The following is a 20,568-nucleotide window of genomic DNA, read 5'->3' on the forward strand; positions in this document are numbered from 1 at the left end:
AAAATAAAAATATTTTACGACGAAACTCAAACGGACGCAAAAACGAACCAAATTAAGCGACGAATGGAATTTTTGCATGCCGATCACTAAAATAAAAATAATTTAGTGTGTACAAAAATTTTGGATGTCCAGATGTGGCCAGAACGTAAGATATGCGCGAAAATGCAAACTTACGTCGTTTTTTACACTTTTAGCCCCTGTAAGATCATATAAGCATGTTTTCGCACACCGAAACTATCAAAGATTATTTCTAAGCTATTTTTAGGTTATATATGGTATGTTTAGCTTATGATCAACTTCTGGATTGTACGTTTCCTTACGAAACGGCAGACTTTTGCAAGTTGACGCAAATAGTCCCTGCGAGCAAATAAACTTGTTTTTGCCATACCAAAGCCTTCAAAACTTATTTCTAAGTTATGTAAAGGTTATTTAAGGTATGTTAAGCTTATGTTACTATTCCGGAGTGTTTGTAGCATTAAACTGATTACGTTTACGCACCAGTTCGCGTATAACTTCACAGAAAGCAATATAGAGTTTAAAATCGATCAAAAATCAAAACGCGCATAAAAACAAACATAAATAACAAACATTGGGATCAAAACTCATTGTTTTATTAATATTGAATTGTCCAGAGTTTGTATAATGATATCACAAGGACAGATGTCACACTATGTTCAAAGTGCTAATATGTGGATGTCTTTATGTGTTTCCTTCGTTTTATATGCTATGTCTTATCAGTCTATTGCATGCTATTGCATCATGTGGATCCAAGGCTGACTAGGTTCCCCATGGCCATGGGTTGTAGCCTAGTATCGCCAACAGTATTAGACTTGCTTTTCGGGGCTTGAGACTAATGCATGCTACTGTCATGAGTCTATTGTTTAGTTTTGTTACGTATTGTAAATTGATTGTGTGTGTTGGACCGTTCTTTGACCCTAAACAGTCAGTAAAAGGCAGTTCATCTTCAGATACAAAGGCGGAATCAATGTAAATGAAGTTACACAGCTGTTCCTCTTAATTTCTTCTTTATAAACACTTTCTGAGTCGTTTTACAATGAATTCTGACAAAAATCCGGCAGCACCTTGACTCAGATTTCGCTCTAACTGTTACATAAGCGAAATCACATACAGGTATTTATAGACTTCTGATTTCGCTCCAACAACATGTACCTATAAGCGAAACCCTATGAGTGAAGCCCCTAAATAACCGATGAGCGAAACCTACTCTACAATTGTACACTGGAGCGAAATATCAACTACATGATTTCCCTTTTAATGACACCTATGTCATTATGAGCGAAATTAACATATAAAAACCTATTTCGATTTCCGTGCTCCAATCTAACCTATCTAGACCTAAGACTCAATACAAAAGGTAGTCAACAGACATTTCATGCACCAACAGACTCCCCCTTGGATGTTGACGAAGTCTTCGGCTCCGAGTCTTCAGTCTTGGTCTTTTCTCCAAGTTTGTCTTCACATCGTAAAAACTCTATCTTCACAGGTTCAGAATCACTTCCTGGCTCTATCTTCAAACTTCCCTTTGACTGTTGATCCAGACTCCCCCTTTCACTGACTCCCCCTCTCAATATGCTAGAATCGGAGGTCTTGATCTGGTTCATGCTTTGACAATTAGCTTCCGTGGGAATGATGAAGTCCAAAACCTGTGTCTCAAACATCAAATATTACAAACTTATCTTTACACAAAAACACACAGTCTATCAGTTCTAAAAATCCACTCAAGTATTCAGGTCCAAGTTAATGACCCTGATTACTCAATTAATCTACTAAGTCCAATTTAATGATCTTGGTTGATCTTTTGACAATGCAGACTGATCTTGTTTAACTTTTTTCAAACATTTTCTGAAAAATGTAACAAGCATCAAATTAATGAACTTGTTTTAACTTTGAAAAACACTCCAACTCTGTCAAAGTAAGCTCTCCTCATTCTTCAGCTCAGAACTTTTCCTGCATCTGCTTCAATCTTCGAGAATCCAACGATTAACTCTCCACTTTGGTTTGTCAAAAAAATAAAGCAGAAATAAAATCTTTTTGGATATTAATAAAGTGTTCTAAACTAAGAAATGAAATACAGAAACTTAAATTGCAGAATATAAAGAAATTAAACTATTTACAAACATATTTTTGGTGAGCGTGTCAGGGAATCATATCAGCTTTTCAGACAAATTACAAGTACCGTTAAGCTTCATTTCATACTCAGACTTAAACAATTCACGTCGATTGTCGATATACTGATCCATCTTAAATTCTCACACAAATTTCAATTTAATTAGGATACGATTTAGATGTCTTATGAACTTAGCTCATTCACGTGTTCCACCTCTTGAATATACTCCCGTATCCAGAATCCCAAATATTCAGTCTTACAGGTGAGTATACCACAGATGATATCTGTCAGGGGTTAAATGCGAGGGCCGTGAGAGCTCAGGTCGATACTTCCGTATACGCAGAGAGATGACGGCTTCGACTTTTCGGTATGTCCCCTTTAGAGGATCTTTTAGTAACAACAGCAGCGACTATCAATTTTATTGTTTCATCAGCTTGCTGAGGGTGATGCTATGTTTCAAGCATTTGCAGAAAGTATTATTCGGGGACTAGGTCAGAACTTCCATTCAGCAGAAGTCCCGGAATAATACCCCAGATATCACTGAATATAAAGACCTAGTATCTCAGAATATGGGACCTTTCAAACGAGATTTCAGGGGTTACCTATATATCCAAGTAGTGTTCCCCACAAATTTCGCAAGTTTGAAATTTTAGGTTTATATCCTGAATAAATCTACTAAATGTGCAAAAACCTATCGACACATCATCAGCGAGACTGTTTAACTCATTTAATCTTTACAAATCTTTAGCATACTGTAATTGTCTAGCCGATGTACTTTCATTTTCCCTTTTTACACAAGCTCTTTTTCAGTTTTCTATTGTTTTTGGATTTTGAAATTTTATCATGTTTTTGTATTTTTGCATTTTTTACTGGGCAGATTGTTTCTCATCTTCATCCGCAACAGTACTCTCATCAACGCCAATTATGCCATCTGACACCGAAAGAAGCTTCATACTGTTCAGTTTTAACAAATATTTAAACCGATTTTTATCAAAAGCTTTGGTATGTAAATCAGCTTTCTGTTCATCAGTGTGGATTTTCTCAATTCGTATCAGCTTTTTTCAAAAAGTCGCGAATAAAGTGATGACGAATTTCGATGTGTTTAGTTTTAGCGTGATGTACTGGATTCTTTGTGATATTTATTGCGGCCTCATTATCAACAAAAAGAGGTGTGTTAAGAAACTGCAAACCGTAATCGCGCATCTGTTGTTGTATCCACAGGATCTGAGAGCAGCAACTGCTAGCAGATATGTACTCCGCTTCACATGTAGATAGCGCCACAGACATTTGTTTCTTACACTGCCAGGTAACCAATCTAGGTCCAAAGAACTGGCATCCTGCAGTTGTTGATTTTGAATTGACTTTGCAGCATCCGAAATCCGAATCGGAATACCCTTCGAGCGTAAAATCGCCTGTTCTAGGATACCACAACCCCAATGAAGGAGTTCCTTTCAGGTAGCGTAATATCCTCTTCACAATAATCATATGCGAAGCTCTCGGGTTAGATTGATATCTTGCTGCGAGGCACGTTGGGTACATGATATCAGGACGTGAAGCAATTAGGTACATCAAAGAACCTATCATGGATCGATAAAACGTTTCATCAGCCCTGTCTCCGGTGAGATCTGGGTGAATCCCATGATTTGTTGCAAGTGGGGTAGCAACTGGAGTAGAACTTGACATCCCAAATTTCTCTAGAATATCATGAACATACTTCGTCTGGTGAATGAAAATTCCCCCAGGTAGTTGTTCAACTTGTAGACCCAGAAAGAATTTCATCTCCCCCATTGTTGACATTTCAAATTTTTGCTTCATCACCTGTTCGAAATCTTTGCATAGATTCTCATTTGTCGACCCAAAAATTATATCGTCCACATAAATCTGAACTATCAGAAGATGCCCGTCGACCTCTTTAGTGAAGAGAGTGGCATCCACTTTTCCACGAATAAAACTATTGGCTAGTAGGTGTTGAGACAAAGTCTCGTACCAAGCTCTCGGGGCCTGGTGTAAACCATACAGCGCTTTGTCCAATAAGTAGACCTTGTTTTTGTGGATTAGGTCAGTAAAGCCCGGCGGCTGACCGACATAAACCTCCTCTTTAACCTTCCCAAAAAGAAACGCCGATTTTACATCTAACTGATATACTTTGAAGTTCTTCCAAGACGCAAATGCAAGGAAAATTCTGATTGCCTCTAGTCGAGCCACAGGAGCATAGACTTCTGTAAAATCAATCCCCTCCTGTTGACTAAAGCCCTGAACCACGAGTCGAGCTTTGTTCCTTACAACAACTCCTCTGTCGTCTCTCTTACATTTAAATCCCATTTTGTATTGATTTTCCTATGACCATCCGGCAAATCCACTAGCTTCCACACTCCCAACTTTTCAAACTGACTTAACTCTTCTTGCATCGCAATGACCGAAGAGTCTTCAGTAAGCGCCTCTTTGTAAGTTCGCGGTTCAATCTGCGAAATAAAACAACTTAATGAAAATTCAGTTTGTAAAGGTGCTACTGTAGAATAAAAACATGTAAGGCCCTGGTCAATTTGACGTCTCGTGCGAACGCCTACTTGCAATTCTCCTATTATCAACTCCTCTGGATGGTATGAAAGAGTTCGCGGCATTACTTCGCTTGGAACATCCACATCGCCTTCCAGATTAGTAACATTTTGATTTGCACCTTGTTCACTAATTTGGTTTATTTGACTTAAATCCTGAATCTGCTCCCCCTCAGAATCTGAATCCACATGATCAAAGATCGGCATGTTTTCAGCTTCTTGATTATCATTCTCAACCGACTGATTATCTTGAGCAACTTCATTCTGTTGGACATCATCGTGTTCACCAGCATTACTCGGACCTGCTTCATCGTCATTTGAAGTTTCCCGTGGTCGCCTCGAATACTCAGCTGGGAACCTTTGCTGTGACTCGTACTCACGCAAAATATCCAATTCATCAAAGAAATCTTCTTCTTCTTCCTCTCTCATATCAAACGAATCCCACTACTTGTCATAATGGTATCGCCATGAATCTCCTGGACTTTGTGGCGGCATAGTATAACCTTGACATTCAACATTTGCAGCTTCAATAATCCGCTTCTCACTTGGAACGAAGACACGTCGCGGAGGACTTGAATAACCAACAAATATACCCTCAATGCACTTCGGACCAAACTTTCCATAAGGCTCTAGAACAGTACAAGGTGACCCGAACGGTTCAAGATACTTCAAATTCGGTTTGCGGTTATTGATTAGCTCAAAGCATGTTTTGTTGAACTTCTTGACAGTGAGAACTCTGTTGAGCGTATAGCATGCGGTGGAAACAGCTTCGGCCCAAAAATTAATCGGTAACTTTGAATCTGCGAGCATAGTTCTAGCCGTCTCGATTAGTGTCCGGTTTTTGCGTTCTGCTACTCCATTCTGCTGCGGAGTGTACGGAGCACTAAACTCATGCAAAATACCTCTTTCATCACAAAATTCTTCCATCTTGCTGTTCTTGAATTCAGTACCATTATCACTTCGAATTCTTTTGATACGCCTTTGGTACAGATTCTCAATTTTCTTGAACAACGCCATCAAACTGTCAAACGTTTTGTCTTTCGTCTTCAAGAAAGAAAACCACGAAAATCTGGAATAATCATCAGTAACCACAAGACAATTTATCTCCCGTAATACTCTTGACATTCACCGGACCAAACAAATCCATGTGAAGTCTCTCCAGGGGCCTTGAGACTGAATTAACTTGCTTTGTAGGGTGTGACTTTTTCTTCTGCTTGCCTTTAACACAGCTAATGCACTCCCCTTCCAGATGAAAACCTTTGACATGAACTCCAAGAACTAAATCATTGTGCAGCAAGTGATTCATTTTTCTAAGATGTATATGTCCCATCTTCCGGTGCCACAATCTCGATTCTTTTTCAGTTGCTCTGGACACGAAACAATGAGCCTGACCCGTGGTTGTAGTAGCTACGCTCATATCCAACACGAACAGATCATTAACTCTCGGTGCCCTCATGATAATCCATTCCTCAGGGATAACAAATCCTGGTTTCAAGATCAAACATTCTTTATCAGTGAAGTGAGTGGTATACATCCTGTCACAGATCTACGAGATACTCAGCAGATTGTTCTCCAGCTCAGCAATGTAGTTAACTCTCTCAAACGTCAAAATCCCGTTGGATAACGTTCCTTCACCAATAATCCTTCCTCCTTGATTACCCGCAAAACCAACATAACCTCCATTGATATTCTTCACATCATACAACAATGCAGTCTTCCCTGTCATATGTCGAGACGCTCCACTGTCCATAATCCAGCGTGAGACTAATCTCGGAAGATCCTACACATATAACAACATGATTCAAACACTTCAATAAGGATGCCGATTCATGCTTCGCGATCAAGGAAGCTCCGGTAATTCTAACTGTTTAGTCGAACATTGTGTCCACCCAAGCCTCATTAGCCTTGGGTGTAACCTTGACACTTTTAACTCTCGCAATTTGAATTTTAAAGTTTTCAGCCTTCAGAGGTGGAAAATTTGCATCATAATCAATTTGAATTGAATCCTCAGAAGGTGAAATATTTTTCTCAGTTTTAGGTTTCCAAACTTGTTGAGATAATGCTACCCATTTGTAAAACTTGTCATTTTTAGTTACCACTTTCTTTACGGGTTCATTTTTCACTTTGGTGTTGTCATTTTTCACACTCTTTTTCTCAACAACCATTGGTGTTTTACCCTTCTCGTCAACTTTCTTCTTTTGAATCTTCACAGTTTCAGTCTTAGGCTTCACATTGGTACACTTTCGTGCAATGTGACCAACTTGATTACATCCAAAACATGTTCGAGTATCAACCACTCAACTTGTGCCTTCAGACTGAGCATGTGAAGCTCTCTTCTCAAAGAATTCTTCATTTGATTTTGAAAAAAATTCTTTCTCTTCATCAGCAAGTGAACTCGAACTGTTCACAAACTTTTTCTTTTCAACAAACCTCTTGTTTTGAACATTTCTCTTTTGATAACTCTTACCACCCTGATAACCACCCGACCAATTGTTTCGATTTTTGTTATTATAAAAACGTGGTGGAACAACAGGTTTTTTGTAGTATGATTTATCTTTTTCAAAATTCATTTGTCTCTTTGTTTGACTCAGACTGTTCACTTCTGACATTTCAACTTCGACCAACTTGAAAACATTTGTTAACTTTTTCACATTCACATTCTCAATTGGAAACTCTGAATCCGAATACAACTTATCAGATCCCGACATCTTGTACATGACAAGAGTAAGTTCATCATTTAAGTTGTTTTTGGACTTTTGTTTCGGAATGTATTTATCCAAGAAACATCCATCATCTTCAGCTGAATCAGACATCAAAACACTTTCAGCTGTGCTCTTAACAATCTCTGTCTGAACACTATCATCAGATGATGAAGAAAAAGTAACATCAATGTTCTCCGGAAGTTTAACTTCATTCTCTTCCTCGATTTCAACCAACCCAGATTGCTTTTTCGTATAATTTTCCAGAATCGGAGGTGGAACTCTATGAAAACCCACCCCAGTTCCATCAGAATAAACATCTTCGCCAGCTTTGTTTTTACCGATTGGTTTTGGAACAATGTGTTGCAAAACAAAGCTTGCGGAGTTGTAACTCTTAAGCTTCAACTAGATTCGCTCGTTTTCGATTTCAGCCTCTTGAACTTTAAGTTTCAGTTTAGCTGTAACACCTCGGAAATTCCTGTCCAATAAAATAAAGACACGTGTCATGAGAGACAAACGTGTCAGGAAAACCGGATCAAATAAAAAGATGAATGGTAGGATTTTAAAAGAAAGGGCGTCATGTTATTTAAAAATACCTCTGAACGACCCAAGGGCGACATGTTATTAAAATACCTCTGAGCGACCCAAATTTATAAATCCCAAGATCCTTAAATCGTTTGATAAACATCTTATATATTAACCGGTTGTTTCTAAATAAATGAAGTTCCATCTTTTATATGGAATTTGGATTGTTAGGAATGTTACTACTAAAATGCTGAATTAAATCCTTGTATAAAAGGAATTGGAAGTAGTTAATTAGCTTGTTCAACTATTATGAGAATTCAAGACTTTCTTGTAATTTCCGTCACCTTAAAATCCCACAAGAATCCAAATTGAGGGGGAAGCATGAAAGAAGGCATGCAAGCATACAAGGTCTGAGTTCATGGACCCTACACTGCAGTAAAAGCATGAGGAATCCGACACTACTCAATTGCATGGTCAATACTTTGAAGTTTGTAACATTTTTGGCTTCTGACCATTGGTTACGGACCGTAAGGGTCATGGCTTACGGTCCGTAAGGGGGTACCTGGGTGATTTCAGCAAAGGTCGGTTACGGACCGTAACTGTTTCAGCATACGGTCCGCAAGAGGAGCTTACGGACCGCAAGGCCTTAAGCTTACGGTCCGTAAGGCTGTCGCTGGCAGCAGGTTTTGGACAGCTGCCTGTTTAGCCTATTGCACCGACTTAAAATGGTGGTTTTCGAAACAAGGGTCTTGCTAGGCAGTATTTAGCCCTCTAGGGACACCTGGGGTGATCACACAACAATTGTAGACTTGCATGTCTTGATCTTAAGCTCATTTGTGCACTATATAAGGGGCATGAGTTGTAACCATTTGGACATTCTTTTGCATCTTCACTTCTGGAGCACCTGGACAGTTATCAAGTTTTTCTTAGGCTCCATAAACCTTCTTAGGACTCTTGTAAATGTCCTTAACCTCCCTTAATCCATTTTAGCTTAGTTAATTAGCTAAAAGTCAAACCATCGTAATTAAGGTTTGACTTCGAGATTAGTCCATAATTACTCAGTTAAATCTCGAATTAAAAATAACTATAAGTAGGTAATTATGTGGGTAACAAACCCTTAAAAGGGTATTTCCAGATTCCCACTCTAACCATGTTAATTGTCGAGTCAAAGTATACTTTAAAAAGTCAACAGAATGATTAAATCCAAATAAATGCATAATTAGCAATGTAGGATACATGCAACCTGTTTGATCATTAACATGGTAACTAATGTAAGAACATGTCCCAACATGTTCAACTCGACAATTTTCGGTTTAGACCCGGTTTGGAACCAAAAGTCGCATACTTTGACTTTCGCTTTGACTTTCAGTTCTGACCCGTTTTAGCCAAGATTAGGAATGCCTTAGAGCTTCTTTTGGACCTAGTAACATGTTGGTATAACCTCCTGTGATTATACGGCTTGGTTCACTAGTTGTCTAATTATTATGCAAGCTTCCGTTAAATGCCTATATGTTGACTATTATGCCCAATTGTCCTTAAAATATGATTTTTGAAAATGTAAAAGAGTAAACATCTTAGTTACTGAATTATAAACTTGTACCCAAAGTTTGACATCAGTTTGAGGTCTAGATTAAGAGTTATGCTCATTAGCGTAATTAGAAGCTTTCTTAGTAAATAATTAGCGTAATTTGCGTATAGCCTAACTAAACCCAAATTTTATATCAAAACTTTATACCCACTGATATATAATAATATTTTGGGATTTTTAAATATTTTTATTTATTTTTAGATTGAGCATAACTTAGAGTTCTAAGCTTATTTCGGTAATTGCCGGTTATGCCCTTTTTGGCTACAAAATGAGTTATAAATCCTTTTGACCTCAAACCTTTTTCTACTGATTTGTTATGATAAATATATTATTTTAAGCCTTCTGGAATTATAAAAATATCAGCTTTTCTTTAAAAACCCGGAAATGGCTCCAAATCGCCTTTTTAGGCATTTTTACTACATAGTATGTGTCAAAACTAGTTTATATATGTAAGGGTCAATACCTACTGATATATTTAGTAAATTTTTATGTAATAACAGTAAACTAAGGTTTCAAACTCAGATTTCCAGTTTTGACCTTTTAGGCTTATGTGAAATTACCAAAATGCCCTTTCGGTGCATAAGATGGTTATAATTAATAAAATTCACATATATTTGATACTATATTGTTATAACAAAGTTAACTAAGTATATTTACTGATTTATTCAGATATATAACTCAGAATGTTAGTTTAACTCTTTTATACCCTTTTAAATGACCAAAACGCCCTTATGAGGTGTAATTTGAGTTTAAAATCATTTGGGGCATAATAGGACATATCTTACTGATATCACAACATATTTGGTGCATATAATCTCAGGAAACTTGTATATGATTTATATGGTTACCCGTTACGCATTTTCGCGTTCGGGTCGACTTATGTAACTAGTTTACGCATAATAGCCGAGACGGGTCAAACCATATCATCTTTGTCTCAAAATCCAGAATGTACTTAGTTTACCCATAATATACAAGTCTCCAAACTTTTTGGGTCGAAATCACATTCCTTCCCGGTTTTCGCCTTCCATGCGATTAAACCGTATTTATTCCTTGAAACTAACTGGTCTAAGCTTAGGCTATATTAAAAGACCCGTTAAGATTCTAATAGGTTATTATAAACCTTCGTTCCAGAATAGGAGACCAGTAAAATACACTTGCATTTGCTTATTGTGGTTTTATACTTGCTCAGGTAAATACTTTTAACTTATTTTCCCTTATACGGGCTTAGGGTACGGTATATAAAATACCGCTTGGTCGGGCAATTGACCCTAACTCATTAGTAGTTGGGTATTATCAATGTGACCCGTTTAAAAACTGGTTTTGTTTGTTTTACGCCTTTGGGAGCTTAATGACCATGTCCCTGATATCCTTGGCATCATTTTACGAAATGGCCACGACCGTGACACGCGGGTGTAGGCGTACACCCGAAAATGTGTCCATATTTATTAAGGTATAACCGTTGGTTTTCCCGCCGTGGTTTTATACTATGTGGTGTGTCAATTAACCTTAAACCCGGCACGAACCGGGCGACTGAACGCATAACGAACATGTAATTCTTTTACAAGTTTAGATTTGATTAATTATCCCAAGTTATAAAGAGTTTGTGCCATGTGCATTCAAATCAATTTTTAAAATGTTTTCAAAATGAGTCAGTTAAATTGTATTTACCAGTGTAAACTAACGTATTTTCCCTAAAAAGATTAAGTGCAGGTTCTACACGAAATAGGTTGGCCACTCCTTAGCATCGTTAGAGTCTCACAAGCTTGGATGCCATTATCTGTTGAACAATTTCTTCTTTTTATTTTGATCCGCCTGTGGATCTATTTCAGCTACAATGTGATACTTGAATATTACACTTTGTTTGGTTGAAATAAATCTATCTTTATGCTTCCGATGTGCATTATAATTTGTGTTGTTTGACTATGATGATATCAACTACGTCACGATACTCCCCCACTGGCCCACCAGTGACACGTGGAAATTAGGGGTGTGACATTAGCGATTTCATCCAGTTGTTGGTTGATTGATTCTTCTTTTAATCTAAGCACAGTTTTTAATTGAACATTTTCTTTATAAGTTTTACCATTTCGATCATCATTATCTTTCATTGTGCTTTTAAGCTTCTTAAATTTTTCAGTAATTTGACGGTTTTCAAGAACTAACTTCTCATTTTCTTGCCTAATCCTCTCATGATCAGTTTTATCATTTTCAATTTTATTGGTTAATTCTTTTATCCGTTCAGTTGAAGCTTTAACCATCTTGTCACGATCAAGAATTTGATTCTCAACACTTCTGACCTTAGCTGTCAGATCCTCAACCTTCTTTTCGTTGAGATACGTGATCGTATTACAAAATTTGCATTCTTTGATGCAATTTTTGCAATCAACATCCCCATTAACTTTCTTACCTGATTCAGTCGTTGACGTGTTTGAACTGACCTGGCTTTTAGACTCAGAGACGGATTTAGAATCTACCTCAATCGCCTTAGCTGCCAGCACCTTGTCAGCCATCTTTCTGAGATTTTCAGCAGTCAACTCCTGAGTAGTGTCAATGATCCCAGTATCAACCTTCTTTGACTTCTCTATCTCTTCTTTCTACTTCTTCTCTTTCTCTTCTTTCTCTTTTTCGTCTCCAGTCCCCACCATTTATTCTGCCAGTAATCATCATCATATATTAACTCTTTGATTATGGCCTCTAAATCAAGAGTGTTGTGATCAATAGCAATGTTTCCATATGGGTCAAGATAACACTCTCTGTCTGGATCCCATCTATTTGCTCTCTTTGCTTCCGAAAAGATACCAGATATTCTGATCATTCTGTTTGTGGCCAACAACCTTCTGTAATTATACTTCTGTTCTTCAGTTCTGTTGTCTTTCCACGGAACAGGTTCATTCTTTGCCATGAAAGCGTAACCAACCGCATCTTCCTCCGGTAGCAGTTCACTCCAGTCATAACCCTCATCATCATAAATCACCGCAAGAGCTCTAGATTTCTCTTTGTTCTCTTCAATCTGCTTCATTCTTGGCGGCTCCGATTTGCTTTGATGATATATCGCCTTCTTGTAGTAATCTTCCCTGAACGGGTTATCAGACTCATCAGCATACGCGTTTCTGCACTCACGCTTGAAGTGACCTTTCTGCTTACACTTGAAGCATGTCACCTTGGACTTGTCAAACCCCAACTTGGTAGATGGTCCACCAATTGACTTCATGCCGGTTATTTCCATGAAACGCTGTGCTCGACGAACAGCACTGGCCATGCACCACCTTATGTCAATTAGTTCCATTTCTTCAGGATCTATTTGATCATAGTCCTCTTTTGTTAGGTTTGTGTTGCCAATCTTCCCAGCCACAAGACTTTCATAAGATTCTAAGACTGACGCTAGGAAAACCATCTGCTGCTTAGCCGACTCCTCGCTAAAATTCTGAGCATTCTTCATGTCTACAGCGATGTTGCAGTGAAACAAGTTCTTTGCCTCAGACTGGTTTGAATTTGATGAAGATCCATTGTGATAACCACTATGATATTCACTGCTTTGACTTTCTTTGTTCGTTGTGGAGACATTCTCAGCAGAAAATGCAGTTTTGGGAGAATTGTTCTTTGGCATCATGCTCTTTGGATAATACAAATCCAAGTTCTGCTGGTACGATGAGTGATTGACTTTGTGTGTCTTCTTCAATTCCAACTCATGACTTTCAAGTCTTTCAATCAACAAATCCACAGTAAGATCTGTAGGCTTGATCGTATTTTTCAGCATCAATGCATAGTACTGCCAATCCATTTCATCCGGTAATGAATCAAACAGCTTATCAACTAGCTCATCTTGAGAATAAGAAATTTCATGTCTCGCTAGTTCCAGTTTTAGATGCCCAAACCTCTCAATCATTTTACAGACTGACTCATTCTTTAAACACCCAAACAGATCAAACTCCTTTTTAAGCAGTTTCCTTTTGTTTTTCACAATTTCTTTACTTCCTAAACATTTGTTTTTCAACTTTTCCCAGAGATCTTTTGCACTAGAGTATTCGATCAGAGAGATTATATCTTCACGAATAGATTGAAACAACAGCGCAATACATTTCTGCTCAGCAACAAACGACTCTATCTCATCAGATGTTGATAAAGTTTCACCTTCTTTGCCTCCATTATCGTATCCATTTTTGAGACTCTTCCAGCTCAGAAACACAAAAGCCATCAACCAATCTTCGAATTTCTTTGCCCACCGACTATACTCCTCGATAGCCATCAGCTTCGGTGGTTTGTTGTAAGTTCCGAAAGCACTCTCAACCTCCAAAGCATCCGATAATTTCTTCTTGGCATTTGGCGGGTTCTCATTGTTGTTGCTTGTAGATGTATCATCTCCCGAATTTCCAGCAAAAGCGTACATGTCGCTAAACGGGTTAAAGAAAATATCATCCATCTTTAACGTACCTGAAAGATCAGCAAACACTTAGAAAAATTTTCGAAATTTTGAAAAACAGTGATTTCGAGCGAAACCACCTATGAGCGAAATCAATAAAATGCACTTCGAGCGAAGTCAGATGTACACTCGAGCGAAATCAGATGTACACTCGAGTGAAATCAGATGTCACACGAGCGAAATCAACAATTTGTGTCCCTACGAGCGAAATTAGGGTGTATCTAAGAGCGAAATTAGATTTTTAAGTCCTTATGAGCGAAATCAAGTAATTACAAGCAAAACCCTTCGATGTCCGTAAAAGCGAAATCAGGTTTTTAGCTAATTTTCACCATTTTTAGTCCGAATTTTAACCTGAATCTTTCTAGGGTTTGTTATTTCTGTGTTTTACACGTTATACTCGAAATTCAGTCAATTTCAATCGTAGGAACCAGTTCAAATCAGAAAAGTATGAGAAGAAGTGAGTAGAAGTAAGAGAATCTGGTAGAATTAAGCTGTAGTAGTATGAACTCCTCGTCCTGAGCTCTGATACCACTTGTTGGACCGTTCTTTGACCCTAAACAGTCAGTAAAAGGCAGTTCATCTTCAGATACAAAGGCGGAATCAATGTAAATGAAGTTACACAGCTGTTCCTCTTAATTTCTTCTTTATAAACACTTTCTGAGTCGTTTTACAATGAATTCTGACAAAAATCCGGCAGCACCTTGACTCAGATTTCACTCTAACTGTTACATAAGCGAAATCACATACAGGTATTTATAGACTTCTGATTTCGCTCCAACAACATGTACCTATAAGCGAAACCCTATGAGCGAAACCCCTAAATAACCTATGAGCGAAACCTACTCTACAATTGTACACTGGAGCGAAATATCAACTACATGATTTCGCTTCTAATGACACCTATGTCATTATGAGCGAAATTAACATATAAAAACCTATTTCGATTTCCGTGCTCCAATCTAACCTATCTAGACCTAAGACTCAATACAAACGTAGTCAACAGACATTTCATGCACCAACAGTGTGTTCTTGTTTGGTGTTTATGTATATGTTGACTATGTTAATATTATGAGGCAATCACCATACTAACCTTGTACGACATGTTAAAACTATCTTTCTTTAAAATTAAATATAAAATTGTTTTCTATAAAATGAGGAAATTGCTCACCAACATATTTGTTAACCCAAAAATACATTTTTCTAACGTGGTGCAGGTAATCAAGGTTGATAAACAAGTGATGAGGACACGTAGCATGTGCCTTAGCAAAAAAATCAAAATCTTATGTTATATTTAATTTTTAAACAATGTATGAACAATTTTGATTATTATATGTTATGTGACAACTTAACTGGATGTGCATTAAATATTGTAACAACAATTAGTTGTCATGAGCTATGGGCAATCATCATGCCCCATATCAGTCTGCTGCAGATCGGGGTGTGACATCAACTCCCCTCTCAACCAGTTGCGAAGCTTGAAAATTTCCACCGGGGGGTCGGAAGTCACTGAACCTAAAAATTCTATATAAGTAAAAAAATTTTATAAAACCGGGGGGTCGAAAACGTATATACCTAAAAATTTCTACACGAAACGTACATACATAACACTACTACACTACTGAGCGAAAAGTTCAGAGGGTTGGGCATCCCTCCCGGCCCCTTGAAAGCTACGCCCTTACTCTCAACTTCTATTTTGCACTCAAACATAAAGGGTGATGCACCCGTTGATATGCCATTTCTTTTCTTTTTTTTTTCTAAAAGTTATGCATAATAATAAAATATAACATATATTACGTTAAAAAGAAAATTTGGATTAATTTAAACCAACAAAAAAAATATGTTTATTTAATCTTGAAAATAAAAATTAATAATTAAGATAACAAACAAAACTACTAGTTGTCGTCGGTCTCCTCAAGGTGGGGTAAATCTTGTTGTCCAAGATGCTCCACGAGATCCCCAATGCGAATTTTCATCCATTGGCTCGTTAAAAACAGTATCATCGTAAACAGCCTCGACTAGAGAATTCCGAATATGTATTGGTGCTATCGCGTTTCTGTCGTCCTTTAAAATATGTTATGTAAAATAATGCACGTATATACGACATACCTAATCTTTTTAACTGTCTTAGCATGCAATGTTCAATTAAATATACCTCATTTTGACTTTAAAACACCAAAAACCCGTTCCACCTTTTTTTCTTGCCGCCTCGTGTTGCTTGTTGAATTTTTTTGATAAGGATTTTGTGGCCTTTCTCCTGAGCACGACACACATATCTTTTTTTACTAGATGTGCATGTGCCTTCTAGTTCGGCTTGTTCGATGAGTTTTTTGAAAAAAATAAGCTACATCCCTTGAGAAGATATCATCGTCGCTATTGTCGGGTGGAATAAACAACGGTATTTGATCCGTCATTTTGATAAATTGTGGTACAAAAAAAATGTGTGAAGAAATGAGAAGAGAAGCATAGAGAGTGGGTGTGAAAAATATAAAATAGGTGTTTAAGAAAAAAAAACATAATTTTTTAAACGGTAATATTACCGTTGGGGGGGGGGGGGGAAGCAACGGTCTCATTCGATTCTTTTTTAACGATGAATACTCCACTCCCCATTGAGTTTACCAGGTACTGAAAAGGGTTGGTGGCAGTGTTCTCGCCCGGTGACTTATCATTGTTTGGCTTCACCGGTTGACGCCCCATACAACCTAAGTAGGATACTTTAATATAGTTGATGGATACATAAAGTCAATTGATGAATTTATGCAAAATGAACTATGGTTGTTTATCAAAAGTTGTATCGTATGTGTTACTAGTAAAAGTTACCTAAATACTTTTTCATCATCACCATATAAAAAATTTATAGCATGTCATTTTACACTTTATAACTATTAAGTACATCTACACCTAACTAACTGATAGCTACAACTCATAAGTTATAAACTCTTATATGATAACTTTACAATATGTCATAAGCTAATGTTTGTGGTTTTTTCATCAAAGTTGTGTTTTTATAGAAACAATATTTAAATGTATAGTGGATGAGAATCTTTAAAGGGTCAGTTCCATTTTTGTTCTCAAAGGTGCTCATCAAAAAGGACTCTTCATTCTTCTCATGGCAAACCTTTGACTTTCACCCCAAAAAGGAAACATGGCCAACCAAAACTATGGTTTTTATTATTCCCACTTCCACAGTTCCACCCATGCTTCTTTATATTCAAAAAACACATATTGGTATTTGGGAACCAAATATGGTACTATTTCTTTTAATAATATCACATTTGATACTTTGATGTAATATGTATTTCTAAATGCTACAAGTTAACCTTCTCTCTCTCCTGAGCACCCAAAGGTCGCCGGATTCTTTCAATCGCCGGTTGTGCTCGACGATGGGGGGTTACTCGGTCTAGCGTGCGAGGTTTTCTCGATCTTTCTGGGTACTGATTTAGAGTTTACCTTTCCCTCTATTCTGTATTGCCCTTCCATTCATTCGCCAATCGGGTTTGTTGGTTCCGGCTGGGAGTCTCATGGAGACGGAGGATGGAGGAGGCCCGTGGTTGGATCCGCATCACCGTCGCAAGAAGGAAGTTCACGTTGGCAAAGAAAGTAATGCAATCGTCACCAAATTTTTTGTTTCGAACCTGCCGCAGGGCTGCACCCCTTGGGAGGTTTCGGAGTTTGTCAAGGTATTCGGGGATGTCCATGGCGTTTACATAGCAAGGAAGAAAGATAAGTATGGAAATAGATTCGGTTTTATCAGTTTTAAGAACGTCCGGGATGTGAAAGATATGGTAAGGGCTTTAAACGGCACCAAAATGGGAGATTCAAAACTTAGAGTGAATGTCGCCAAGTTCACGGTGGAAAACTCAGGGAGGTCCGATCTTCTGCCCCAGGATAAAGGTAAAGGTATTGCTAAAGAGCCTCCGGGAGTCGCTAACCAAACTTCTGGGCGAAGTCATGCTTTTGTTAATCAAGGTGGTGGTCGACTTTTCAGTGATCTATTCAAAAAGGAACCTGCTCGCAATGGTTCTTCTGCAGACGCGTTACAGGAAGATTATGCATGCAGTAGCAAGGTAGTAGTGGTGCCTGATAGGACGTCGGCGTTCAAAAACTGTTATGGGGTCTCGGTGGTTGGAAGAACGGTTGACCTTGAGACATTGGTCGACTTCGATAAGCTACTTCGGATTGCTAAAATTAAGGTTGCCAAGATTCAATATCTAGGTGGGCTATCAATCCTCATCACGTTCTTGGATGAGGATTCGGCTAAACGCTTCCTAGAGTCTCGTGAAGTCTGGGGTCCGTGGTTCTCAAAATTAGAATCCTGGAAAGGTCAGTCTCTCCCTTTGGAAAGATTGGCGTGGTTGAACCTGGTTGGTATCCCTCTCCAGTTATTGGAGGAGGATGTTTTTGTCATGATTGGTGAAAGGTTCGGGAAAGTATTACACTACCCTAAAAGTCTGGACGATGATCAGGATCTTTCGGTGGTCAGGGTTGGTATTCTAGCGGGAGAAGTGAACAGGATCAATGAAGTCTTGTCGCTGGCTTGGAAGAACAAAAATTATAGAATTTGGGTGGAAGAGGAACAGGATGCTTGGGTTCCCGATTGCCTGGGGAAATCATCCTATCTGTCACAAAACTCTGATTCCGAATCGCCGATGAACTCCTCGCCGGTGATAAGCAGGCCGGAGCCTGTGATTAGGAGAGAAGATGAACCGGTTCAGCTTGGTAAAATGGGGGGAGATGGTGAGACGCCTGTTGATGTCGGTTATGGGAGTTCCCATGCAAATTTGGACTCTTTGCATGAGGAAAGAGAAAGTGATGGAGTGGGTTCTCGTTCCAAGAAGCTGGGTGGCGGTTCGTATCCCCATGAGCAGCATGTGCCGCAAAATAAAGAAGGTGGGGGCCAGCAGGTATCTAATAAATCGACCCCACTAGTTAATAATGTTTTATTTTTTAAATCCACGGGGGAGGCCCAAAGGCCCAAAAAGAACTCTGCTAATATCAGGCCCAGAAATAGGAAGCAAGCCCGACACATTATCGTAAGCCCAAGCTCGGATCAGAGACCAAGGAAAAGGACAAGAGACGATGGGGTTTTCACTTTCGATCTCAATCTTAGGGCTCCAGAGGACGCTAACAAGGAAGATTCTGGCAATGCCCCGCATTCAGTTGAGCCCTCATCTCCGGTAGAGGTCTTTTCGGACCCTGTTCTGACGTCGAGGCCACAAGACAACTCCCAATTGGAAGAGGGTGAAATAGGTGGAAATGGGACGGTGGAGACGCCGGATATTGTTAGAGATTCAGCGGAAGTTCTAATCAACGAGGAAATTGAGGCTACCATTCAAATTGGCAACATTGTGGGAGCTAATCTTGGAAACTACTGTCAATTGCTTAAGGATTCAATTGCGTACCCAGGTAACAATGCGGTTCCCCGATGAATTTTATGTCTTTCAACATTAGAGGAGTCTACGGGGGTGCTAAAGCCTCGTGGATTAAAGAGATAAGGAAGTCGAACAAGATTAGTGTGATTGCTTTACAGGAAACCAAAGTTGAGGTTATTCCCAGTTCTTGTGTCGCCAGTTTATGGGGGAAAGGTAAGTTCGAATATGCTTGTTCGGCCTCGGTCGGACTCTCAGGGGGTCTTGCTTGGATTTGGGATCCTAACGTCCTGAAGATTGAGTCCGTTACTCAGAACAGGTGTTATTTGATGATTAAAGGTTTTGTTATTGGTAGTGGAGATCCTATTAACCTGGTTAATATTTATGCTCCTCAAAACTCGACCGCGAAACTACAGTTATGGAATGAAATTTCGTCTTTTATTGATCCGGATGTTGGGAAATGGGTTCTTGCAGGAGATTTCAATGTGGTTCGGTCCTCGGATGAAAGAAAACATTCTAAATTCAAGCCGGTTTGCGCTGAGAATTTCAATAAATTTATCTTCAATAACGGTTTAGTAGAATACCCAATGCAGGGCCGGAGGTTTACGTGTGTTAGGGACAACGGGAAAAAATTAAGTAAGCTGGACCGCTTTTTGGTTTGCCCGGAGTTTTTCAACAAATGGCCTTCGGCTTGTGTGAGAGTGCTCCCGAACAGGTATTCTGATCATTGTCCGATCATTTTGATATTGGATGAATTAAATTTCGGTCCCCGCCCTTTTCGGGTCTATAACTCGTGGATTGGTAAACCGGGATTTGAGGAGACAGTAAAAGGCGCCCTGGAAGGATTTGAGCATTTTGACCCCCCTGATAAGTGTCTCACGGCCAAATTTACTCGGATTCGGTCGGCCTTAAAGAAATGGAGGGATGAGTTCCTTGTCAAGGAGAAGGAAATAGAAAGTATTGCCTTGGCGGAGTTGGAAAAGATTGAGCTTCAAATGGAAAACAGGGATCTTACGGAAGATGAGGAATGGATAATAGCGGAAAATAGGAAAATCATCGAAGAAGTGGACAACAGAAAAATTCAAGATCTTAAACAGAGGGCTAGAATAAGATGGGCCTTAGATGGAGACGAGAACTCGAAATTCTTCCATGCTTCGGTCAATAATAGGAAAGCGGCTAATGCTATCCACGGTTTGTCCATTAATGGGGAGTGGTGTTCTAAACCAACTACTATTAAAAAACATGTCCTTGCGTTTTTTCGGGAGAAGTTTAAAGAGCTCCATCCGG

This window comes from Helianthus annuus, chromosome 11, assembly GCF_002127325.2.
Source record: "Helianthus annuus cultivar XRQ/B chromosome 11, HanXRQr2.0-SUNRISE, whole genome shotgun sequence".
Classification (NCBI taxonomy): domain Eukaryota; kingdom Viridiplantae; phylum Streptophyta; class Magnoliopsida; order Asterales; family Asteraceae; genus Helianthus; species Helianthus annuus.